Below are 8,007 nucleotides of genomic sequence, written 5' to 3'. Positions count from 1 at the left end.
ACAAAATAGGTGCCACTGGCACATTGCAGACCAGCGATGGCTACACTTTGGCGGTTAGAAAGTTGTTCTGCTGCACAGTGTTTGCAAAATAAGATGAGATATTGTGTGGGCGAAAAGTGATAAATATGTGCAAATATTTAGTGTTGCATTCCGCAGCCTGGGAACACCATTTGGGCTGGCCTTGTAAGAGCAACATCTCTTGGGAATTTCACTTCCTCTTTTAATTTGTTGTCGATGTGACATGGCAGATTAGAGTTTACCCTTGGAAACTGAGAGTTGTTTCCTTCTATTCCTATCTGACATACATTTTTCTTCAAACTTGTGAACTACTTCCATCGTTTTGGGTGGCAGTACAGATGCATGCATTTAACACTTCTTTCTCTTTCTGAAAGGGAGTCCAGTTGTACCAAACGCTGAACCAAGGAAACCTGTCATTTCTCATCCAGAAGGAATGTTATGTGAACATATCGTCTTAATTGATGCCTCTTCATAAGTTTCATGTAATCAGCCCTTGTAGCTTAACTTGCTAATGAACAGGCTAAGTGGAAATCTAATATGTTAAAGGAATGCAGACCAATTTGTCAGAGTCCTGCTGAGACCTGCAGTATATGTTTTACAAAGATTTACTCATCTCTCTTCTATCTTTCATTTAGCCACCTTTTACTCCTCTTTATGTTGATCCTCTGTGAGAGGGGTGATTCTCCAAAGTGGAGAGAATCCCCTGGGAAGGCATGCAGAGGGGTCAGGAAGAGGATGTTTGGAGAAGGGGGCAGGGATCGTAAATCCCCTTTTCCTCTAGCACACATGCAGATCTGAGCAAGACCGCACGCTGCCAGCAGCAGTACAACCAGAGCGCTGCAGCGGCATGCCTTGGTGCAAAGCAGCAGTGTTTTGTGTGCATGATGAAAGCATGGGAGTCCAGCAGAAGGTCTGCTGGGAGTGGGAGCGGGAGCAGGGAGCAGTGCTGGGCAGGGAGGTGACCGTCTCAAGAGGCTCCTGTGAAGCCTCTCTGAGTCTCTGGGCTCTGCAGGTTGCACTCAAGTCTCTCCAGGCCTGCAAAGCCCTCACTTCCTTAGCAGCATTCCTGGAAAACATTGCAAGTTCAGCTTCAATCTGTTCACCAGGGCCTGGGATCCCTCCCAAGAAGTGCTCAGCTAACACCAGGAGGTCAAAACAGACTGATCCCCCACCCAAGTAGGAGCCAATAGGATAAATGCTGCCACTGTGTTGTTCACATGGTATGTGTGTAGCATCCCTCTCCCCTACCTTTTGCCAGCCTCATCTGTCTCCCCTGGAAGCTGGCTGGAGCAGGCACTGTGCAGTGCCTGGGACAACAGCAGCCCTTTTCAAATGACTCCTTAGTGCTGCCATAATAAGCCTGATAAATAAAACATGGCTTGCAGACACGGATTTACTGGAGAGGGCTAAGGGGGCTGTAGCTCCCTCATTAGTATCTCCCGGTGCAGCATGTGTGCTCCTCATTATGTGGCACAGTGGCGGTTGTCTAGTCATCCACGATGAGGCTGCAGCCACTCCAAGGATGTGCCAGGGATCCCAGGGATTTTTTTTCTCCTGTGTTAGTAATAGGAATTTGCAAGGGGGGTGGGGGGGTGGGGGTGGAAGTCTTTGAATATGAAGAGGATGAAGGGGAGACTGTGACTGAGTCCGATTTTCTCTCCCTTGCATCTCTGTAAGTCAGCAGCAATTGCAGAGAAATCCATATAGCCATGCTAATATAGAACTGGTGTGAGTAGAATCAAGACCTTTGGACTGCACAAACTGATTTTGGGGGGCTTTGTATTGCTTCGGTTTAAAATGGTGCTTGTAAACTTGTAGCCAAGATCATTCTCTCCCATTTTCCTTCTTTTGTTCAAGGGAAAAGAATCAATTTGGCCAATTTCAAGTACCTCAGAACAGGAGACTCAGGAATCTGGGTTAATCTGCACAGAGTTTGTGGAGGTTTGATCCAGCTTGTCTTTCTGGCCATCATTTAAATCCTTCCTTTTTCCCACATACAAGCTTGTGACTGCATCATCGTAGTAACCCTGTGACCGAGAGGCATGAGTGTCTCCTCCGAGACTGTAATCTCACTCTAAACAGCTCTCTGGTGGGTGCTCCTGAGTGGTGATACATCATGCAATTTTCTCCTTTAGAGGCTTCACTGTGTCATCTCCACTGTGATCCCTGCCCTGCCTGGCCGGTGCTGGTGAGCCGGAGCCCTGGGCTGGTCTGGGAGCAGATTCCTGGCGCAGCAGTACATGGCTGGGGCACGTGTGGGGTCATGAACAGCCTTAGCAGAATCTGCCTTTTCCTCTTTGGGGTAGAAAATAATACCTGTTAGGATGGCAGAAGACATTAGTGGCATAGCAAAATAATCGTCAGTAAATTTGTGACTTTCTGTAACCGTATTTAATATGCAGATAGCCAAATGAATGCCACCATGATATATTTTTATGGATAAATATTATATATGAAGCCCTGATTTATACATTTGAACATAATACCTGGGGCTCTGAGGAGAGCCTTTAATCTCTGTCAACGAGGCAGCACACATGCTAAAACGCTGAGTAAATCTGCACAGGAGCAGTGAGCTGAACGCAACATATATCAGAGTTCTTCTGCCTGATAAAATTAAATACACAGGACCACCTTTCTGTGACCTTACTGGTTTGATACGCTGGGGCTGACATCGAGAAATACTGACCTGCTCTGCCCACTCTGACCAAAATCTGCAGCGTTCCTGCTGCTTCTTTGCTCCCTATCCCAACATGTGGGAAGCGTGCCACCTAAGCCTCCTGGGAGAAGTTCCTGGGTAAAGTAAGGTCTCTGTCTGTGACTCGCTTCTTCTCTTCCCATTGCCCCACTGCACCTTGCTTTCCTGTGACTGTTGGGGTGCAGCTGGGGGGGTGCCCATGCTCTATTTCCCCTTTGTCAGCACGTGTAGTAAGGTGAACGTCATCTCAGCATGGGGTTCTGCATTTACTAATCTCACCAGCTCAACTGTTTTTATGTGAATCTCCCTTCTGAACTGATAAATCTAAATTGCACATTTTCTAAACCGCTTAGCTTAGGGGTAAATCTTGCAGGTATCCTCAAATGACTAGCTCGTGTCTTCTGCACCTGTCTAGCACCATCTACTGTAGCTTTTTTATACTGTTTTCCTTTCCCTTCCCGATCTGCAGGCTTACGATTCCTTCAGGAGCTGCCTTCATCCAGAAGAGTTTGTGGAAGAACGGGAGCTCTGGTTTTGTCTGAAAGGCCTGGGGCTGGCGTGATAGTGACACAAATACAGTACACGTTCATCCTATAGATTATATTTCCTCGTGTTAAACCAGTGACCTGATTTTCAGTGCCTAGCTTGCTGTTGAGCTTGCAGTGCTCAGAAAGAAAAGAAGATGGAGCAGAACAAAGGTGACCCACCTTCACTGGAGCTTTCTATGCTAGCTGGTGGAGCAGGAACTGGGGACATGGTAGGATGAGGGGCTGGAGCAGAGCTTTTTGTGGGGAGGAGAGGGCGTGCATGGGAACAAATCTTCTGGTTGCTGCCAGAAGGTGCCAAAGGGGAGACATTAGATTTGATTTCTACCATCTGTTGGGGAGTTATGGGTTGGGACTAGAAGCAGCAGGGTTTTCCCGTGGAAGTCCTACCTCTTCTTGTTATATTCAGTATTAAAAGGGAAGTTGCTCTGAAAGAATATCACACTTTCCCCAGCTCTGCAGTTCAGAGTTGACATGGAGGCATTATGTGTCCTTATTATATGCATTCCTATTAGAATGTGGGTTTGGCTGGCAGATGTTGCATGGTTAAAGATGAGCTATAACAACCAAAAATAGAACGAGAGCTTTCTGACTGCTATGACTATTATGGATTTGTATGATTAATATTTAGTTGCTTTACTGAAGCACCAAAAGCTGTAAGTCAAAATTAGAAGTTGCGCTGAGGATTGCATATGGCTTTTTTGTTTTAATAATAAATCTGTTCATAATGAGAATATCTGTAGGTGAAAGATTGACATAAAAATACTGCCAGTCTTTTCCAGGGCTGTAAAACACAAAACAAGGTACATCATACTTTTTTATTATGGATATTGAAACTCATATTATCTGTTTGATACTAACTTGTTCCAATGGCAAGTAACATCTTCTTCCGCAGGCCTTGGGAGATCTGGAAATGAGGTAGATTTGGCAGCTTAGCCTATGATGTTCTGTGGCAAATCTGCAAATCGAAAGACCATTGGGTTTTGTCCTGGCTCTGTTTCTTGTTGAAGTTCTGAAAAGAGCTAAATTAAATCCATGCTCCAGCCATATGTGTAATTTTGTTCTACTGCAATAGCTTATAGCTGTCAGTGAATTTCTCCATACTCCCAGCATTGTGTAAGGGATGATACAAGAGCCTGAAGATTACTCTCTTCAGTAGTACCATGCATTTGCAAGCTTGAAATTATTACAACAACATTTTTTCATTTACGTGGCTGGAGAGAATCTGTTTTTGCAGTAAAATTGCATTTCAAAGCAGATTTCTGTGTCCATCATTATTGGTGTTTTACAAGATTCCTCATTTTTTCCCTCCCATTTGGGGATGTGGGAGCAAATGAAATAAACCCATCATAAAAAATAATTTTGTCCAGGTGGAACATAAATCAGCCAAAAAAATATTATTCTATGTGGCAAATAGAAAGCATATGCTGTATTATTTAAAGCACAGCCTCCATATTCACATACAAAATTAATGCTACAGTGGGAGGTAAAACTGATGGAGGCAGACAATGAAAATATTAGGAGTAAAACATGATGCCAGGAACAATTCAAGCAGAGCCACTTGCAGGGTCATGGTCGTATTCCATTTCAAATGGGCATGGAAATACACTGTGGGTTATTCTTCTCCAGAGATGCACAGATAATAAGCACCTGCTCCCCATGTCTACTCTTCCCTTTTAACTGTTGATTTATTGGATGTTTCTGAAAGCTGTGGTCAGGCTTGTGTGGGATATATAGTGTGGTGCCTGCAGGAAGAAATGGGAGCAGACAGACAAGCCGCCATGCTCCCCCATCACTACTGTGTGGTGAAGGGCTGGGTGGGGTTCAGAACAAAAGCCAGATCCTCTTCAGCTTCCAAGCAGAAGGATACTACTGAAAGGTAGCTCAACAGCCTCCCTGTACTTATTGCGCCTGTGTTGCACCTAGGAAAGGCAGTTAAAAAAGACCCTGAACTATGTTCCTCGCCTCAAACTAGGGTAAATGGTAGGTTCAGAGGAGACATGTACAACGTTCAGCAGCCTGAGGCACCTAAAGGGGTCTTTTCCATCACTAGGTATTGTATTTCCACAACATCAAGGAAACTACCAGAATATATATATCTATAAAACATATTATTGCATGTGCTTTAAGGTCATTTTCATAACAGCATTAGGAATCCAGTGTCCTTGCGTGCATACTACTACTCCATCCTATGCTGGAGACAGTACCACCAGCATTTTTTTAATACTCATCTTAGTTCTCCCAGGATCAATGAACAGGGTTTTGCTCCATCCCTCCCCTAAACTGATAAATAGCCTCACTAAATTAGGGATGAACATAATCTTCAGATAATGTTGAAGCCAGGTCGCTATGGAGAGACTTCAAATGGATGGGTTTTTTTCCATGTAATTGTGCAGAGAGCTTGCCTGGTTTAAGTTATGCTCTTTCAATGTTCTCTTATTTTCCTCTCTGCAGCATGAGTGGAGCTTTGGAGCTGTGAAGTCTCGGATGTTCCAGTCATGGAGGTCCTTGAGATTTAAACAACACTGCATGCCCATTTAAGAAACAAAAGGACAAAAATATTGTTTAATTAAAAATGTGACTCTGGAAATGTAGGACTAATGAGAATCATTCTGAACTGCACATTTTACATAGATGGCTATGAAAAAGGTCCACTATAGCAACCAGAGTAATGCATCATTCAGTTCTCCTATGATGGTAAGCAATTTATTAATCTAGAACCACAAAATCATTCAAATTCGCATTTGGTGATGCTGAATTTCTGACACTAGTCCCCTTTCCACTGAGTCCTGTCGTGTCTTTAAATGGCAGGAGGAGAGGTGCAGAGGGTCAGAAAGATGAAATAGCAATGTGGGAGCAACAAACTCTGCTCTTGCATTTTAACCCTGGCTTATTGGCTCCTGTTATGGTCCTGAGCCAGTCACCTTGCACCAGAGATTCAGGCATTAGGCAGTTGCAGTGAAGGCCAGGCTTTAAATAGAGCTCCCCGTGCTTGTTCCTGAGATCCTTGGACATGACTTACGACATGATGGTGGACACTGAGGTGTTTTGAAATGGGGTCCTTAAGGTCTGATCTTGCAAGCTCGTGGTGGAGTTGTGAGCATGCCCCACTTACAGCTGTACTTGTACTACCCCTCAGGCAAGGCACGCCCTGACTCCTTATTTACTTTCAACTGCAAGATAACACATACCTTGGCCACCACATTTGCATCAAGAACCTGTTGGGGCCTTCTTGCAGGATCAGATCGCAAGGACACCCCTCCTTAGTTGGACTTGACATGTCTCTGCAATGGGGAGCAACACAGCTGCATCAGCATGGAGTTTCACCCTTGATGTTATGGTGCGAGCCACTGCTGTGGGAGGGCTTGACTGCTTTTGGGATGCTAGCTCGTGTCTTGGCCTGGCACTGCACTACATTGCACAGGGGTCTCAGCTTGCCTGGGACTAGATCAGGGACTGCTGCACTATGTTTATGTGTTCTCTCTCCATTTTATATGTTGTGTTTTTCAAAATGAAGTTATGAAGAGTTCCAGGGAGTACCGCTGTCTGTGAGGCCTCTCAGGAGATTTTACAGCCCAACAATTGTATTTTATTCTGCATAAAGCTCTCCTCTCTTTCTCAGTGCCTTGTGCAATCTATCCTTGACTCTTATGAACCAAAGACCAGATTTTTCACTCCTGCAGGTACCAGACCTTAACCAAAGGTGAGATCCGAATGACACGAAATTACGTGCACAGCAAGGCAGAAAAAGATCATCTCTTCCCCCACAGGCTTCCTGACCCAGGCCCAGATTTGTCAGCACTCACACTGTAAACCTCCCGAGATGAACATGCATCACATAATGTTACTGCGGGGCAACTCTGTCTTCCTCTACAGCCTCTGCAGGCCTGGTAGGCAAAGCTGTCCAGCTGATTTCCAGGTATGCTGCTGGGCAGATGAGTGTACCAGCAGAAAGGAGAATCAGGCAGACCTTACTGCTTGTATGGCAGGTTGGTTCCTGGTCATCAGAGGGCTTCTGACTCCATGTGAATCTTTGGCAAACAGTCCCAAGGAGAACATGTTTCCCAGCCTGACCTGCACACATGCATCACGTCTATGTAACTGGAAAGGAGATTTGGGGCACAGGTCTGGCAGAAAGCACTGCCAAAAGTGCAAAATAAACATGCCTCCCACAATGGGGAGAGGTAAATTTACTCTCTGATGTCTTTCAGGACAAGTAATCTCAACTGGTCCAGTAATTGCAATTGTTATAAATAACACTGCAAATGCTCTCCAGCAGAAGCATTATCTTTCAGTTTATAGGCTCCCTTTAAGCACCAAGATGCTATTGTGCAGAGTTTTTGCTATAGCCAAACGGACCTAGATTGAAACAAATAGCCCCATTTTGCTTGTCACTTACTTAAGCTTGATTTGAACCCATGTTTGTAAAGCTGAAAGGCTTTTCTAATCCATCGTTACCATGCCTCCCGCATCGGGCCCACCTGTGGGAATTTCACATTCCTACATTTAAAAATAAATATGATAGACAATAAAAACACGTCTTTGTTTTGTTTTAATATGTTTAATTCAACACTATTTTCTGTTATTTCTGGGCTGAAATGGGACTGGAAAGGAAAGACACATCTGCTCAGAGAAGAGATTTTCGTAACTCATTCAGAGTTATTGGTCTTACCCACCATATCAGTGATAAAAATTGATTATCCATTCCCACTTGCTTCATGATCCATAGATTCTTTTTGTTTTTCTTCA

The 8,007-nt window shown here is 44.4% G+C and overlaps 1 long non-coding RNA gene across 1 annotated transcript; it reads left to right on the top strand.

The window, feature by feature from the left end:
- The first annotated feature begins 3,185 nt into the window (after nucleotides 1–3,185).
- LOC117435891 (uncharacterized) lies at nucleotides 3,186–7,768 on the top strand. Its single transcript, XR_004549423.1, has 3 exons — nucleotides 3,186–3,411; nucleotides 5,713–5,955; nucleotides 6,942–7,768. It is a non-coding gene; the product is annotated as an uncharacterized lncRNA (long non-coding RNA).
- The last annotated feature ends 239 nt before the right edge of the window (nucleotides 7,769–8,007 follow it).

This window comes from Melopsittacus undulatus, chromosome 2 (assembly GCF_012275295.1).
Source record: "Melopsittacus undulatus isolate bMelUnd1 chromosome 2, bMelUnd1.mat.Z, whole genome shotgun sequence".
Taxonomy (NCBI): Eukaryota; Metazoa; Chordata; class Aves; order Psittaciformes; family Psittaculidae; genus Melopsittacus; species Melopsittacus undulatus.
This window is presented reverse-complemented; position numbering and strand designations above follow the sequence as displayed.